This window comes from Bison bison, unplaced genomic scaffold, assembly GCF_000754665.1.
Source record: "Bison bison bison isolate TAMUID 2011002044 unplaced genomic scaffold, Bison_UMD1.0 scf7180017864155, whole genome shotgun sequence".
NCBI classification, from domain to species: Eukaryota; Metazoa; Chordata; class Mammalia; order Artiodactyla; family Bovidae; genus Bison; species Bison bison.
The window spans coordinates 10,024-13,359 of record NW_011494727.1 but is presented as its reverse complement, the minus strand read 5'-3'; the positions used below and the strand labels follow the sequence as shown (position 1 = coordinate 13,359).

At 47.5% G+C, this 3,336-nt stretch overlaps 1 pseudogene; it reads left to right on the top strand.

The window, feature by feature from the left end:
* Positions 1-2,381, top strand: part of LOC104989430 — a 6,509-nt pseudogene extending 4,128 nt beyond the window's left edge.
* The last annotated feature ends 955 nt before the right edge of the window (positions 2,382-3,336 follow it).

Here is a 3,336-nt window from a genome sequence, read left to right as displayed (position 1 = left end):
CAGCGCTTACTCCTTGGAAGGAAAGTTATGACCAACCCAGATAGCATATTCAAAAGCAGAGACATTACTCTGCCAACAAGGATCCGTCTAGTCAAGGCTATAGCTTTTCCTGTGATCATGTATGGATGTGAGAGTTGGACTGTGAAGAAGGCTGAGCACCGAAGAATTGATGCTTTTGAACTGTGGTGTTGGAGAAGACTCTTGAGAGTCCCTTGGACTGCAAGGAGATCCAACCAGTCCATTCTGAAGGAGATCAGCCCTGGGATTTCTTTGGAAGGAATGATGCTAAAGCTGAAACTCCAGTACTTTGGCCACCTCATGCGAAGAGTTGACTCATTGGAAAAGACTCTGATGCTGGGAGGGATTTGGGGCAGGAGGAGAAGGGGATGAGATTGCTGGATGGCATCACTGACTCGATCGACGTGAATCTGAGTGCACTCCAGGAGTTGGTAATGGACAGGGAGGCCTGGTGTGCTGCGATTCATGGGGTCACAAAGAGTCGGACACATGAGTGTCTGACTGAACTGAACTGAGGCCTCTTGAAATGATTCATATAATATATATAGTTTATAAGGTCCTTGATTGTAATACAGTGACTGTTCCCATACAGCTCAGTGGTAGAGAACCCGCCTGCCAATGTAGGAGGCTCAGGTTTGATCCCTGGGTCTAGAAGATGCCCTGGAGGAGAAAATGGCAACCCACTTCAGTATTCTTGCCTGGGAAAGCCCATGGACAGAGGAGGCTTGAGGGCTACAATCCATTGGGTTGCAAAGAGTCAGAGATGACTTATCAACTAAACAGCAACAACTACAGATGTGGGAAGAAGGAACAGGAAGGAACCATTTCCTCAGGGCTTGGGCCCAGACCACCTTTTCCTCCTCATCAAATCCAGCGACTTTAAGATTCCACTCATCAGTAAGTATTCTTTTTCACCAAGTGTGTGTGTGCCAGGCCCTATTCTAGACACTGGACAGAGAGCAGAGAACAGAACCAAGAGTTCTGCCCTCATGGAGCTTACACTCTAGTACAGGAGACATGCACATCAATACATAACATCAAGTCAGTGGGTTATTAATGCCACAATAAAGGGAACACAGGTAAGAACAGTTATGGAGTGTGTATGGTGGGGGAAGGGGCAAGGCTGCTATTTTAGGTGGGTGGAGGTCAGGCTGCTCCATGGATACGACATTTAAGACGATGCTGAAGGAAGTGAATAGGCCCTGTGCTGACAACTCCCCAATTCCTGTCTCTGGAGTTGATCTCTCTTGGGACCCAGAGTCACACCTTACTGCCCCTAATCTCTCCCTCTGGATGTCTCAGGACACGTCACACTCAACATGTCCAGTCCCACCTCTCAAACCCCTCAGCCCTCAACACACGCTAATCCTTCCTCATCTTTCCCATCTCAGTCAATGGTACCACCTTCCCAGATGCTCTTCACAAACTGCTTGTGAATCAGTCTACCCTTCTTCATCTTTAGACTATGTGGTCCAGATCCATCCACCCCCTCACCTGCTCTCCTGCCATAAGCTTCTAGATGCTTTCTGTAGTTTCATCAGTTCAGTTCAGTGGCTCAGTCGTGTCTGACTCTTTGTGACCCCATGGACTGCAGCATGCCGGGCTTCCTTGTCCATCACCAACTCCCGGAGCTTGCTCAAACTCATGTCTGTCATGTCGGTGATGCCATCCAACCACCTTATCCTCTGTCGTCCCCTTCTCCTCCTGCCTTCAATCCTTCCCAGCATCAGGGTCTTTTCCAATGAGTCAGTTCTTCGCATCAGGTGGCCAAAGTATTAGAGCTTCAGCATCAGTCTTTCCAATGAATACTCAGGACTGATTTCCTTTAGAATTGACTGGCTCGATCTTGCAGTCCAAGGGACTCTCAAGAGTCTTCTCCAACACCACAGTTCAAAAGCATCAATTCTTCAGTGCCCAGCTTTCTTTATAGTCCAACTCTCACATCCATACACGACTCCTGGAAAAACCACAGCTTTGACTAGACTGACCTTTGTCAGCAAAGTAATGTCTCTGCTTTTTAATATCCGTCTAGGTTGGTCATTTCCATCTTTTCCCTCAAAGACTGGTTTAGAATAAAGTCAAAGTAAGATACTTTGAAGGTTTCTGTTTGCTCCCTTAGGATGGAACACAGATTCCAAAACGTTACCTCCAAAGCCCTGCAAGTTCAGACCCCTTTCTACCTCTCCAGCCTCCTCACTTCCCTCCCTCCAGCCAGTGAAAACTGCTTCCAATTCCTCTTGGTCCTCTCATAGCCTTTCACCTTACCTGTCTACACACCACCCCCCAACCCTGAACATGGTAGTCCTGTGTCAGTCAGTGCCACTCTAAGCCTCAGTTTGCTCATCCAGAAAATGGAGATATAAGCTCCTGCTTTTAGTCATAAAAGCTGTTAACTGCACCCTGAAGGGAACATCTCCGCCACTTAAGCAGGGAACAATTGTACTAGAAGGACACTGAGTAGCTTGGAGAATCATTAGGGAGGGACCAGCCTGACTCCAGGCTGAGACCAGGAGGAGGGGTGCTGGGCAGCCAGGTCACAGCCAAGGGCAGCGGGTCCAGGCCCCGTGGCCATTGGAAGCACACACTGGACGCTGCTGCAGGCCCCGCAGAAGGAGTTCTGGTCTTTCTTTGTCTCTGTGTATCACCTGTTCTTATGTGTCCAGGCCCCACTTATGGGGCAGGTCCAATATTTGTCTGGCCTTTTCTTTCTTAGTGAGGATCAGGCCCAGTCTCTCTCCAGGTCGCATACATGATGGGATTGTCCTCAAATATGGCGATGAGTTCATGGCCTCAGTGGTTTCCCTCCATGGAGATGTCCATCACACAAGACCTAGGATTGTTAGGATTAAATGGGAGAAAACATGACTCAGTGATTATCAAAAATTTACCCAAAAGGCTAAAGGGATGGAATGTATCCCAGTCGGTAGTTCCAGGCTACAGTCTGAGCTGTAAGCACTTGTTATATTCATTTAAGAAACACTTGCCATGGGCCAACAGGGTAGTTACAGACATAAAAGTTTTAAGAGGTGTCACATACAGTGCTCACTACAGATCAAGCCCTGCTCTGGATTCATTTGTTCCTCCCAGCAACCCATGAACTATGCACAAAGTGTCCCCATTTTTACAAGCACACAAAGGGTAACGAGCCCAAGATCACACAAGTAGGAACTGGCAGAGCTGGGATTTGAACCCAGTCATGTGGGTACAGGACCTTAAACTCTGATTGGCATTGATTTGTACCTTATATTCCAGAAAGATAAAGTAGCCAATATTTTTTGAACACCAACAGTCTGACAAGGTTGTCTTATTACCTCTATT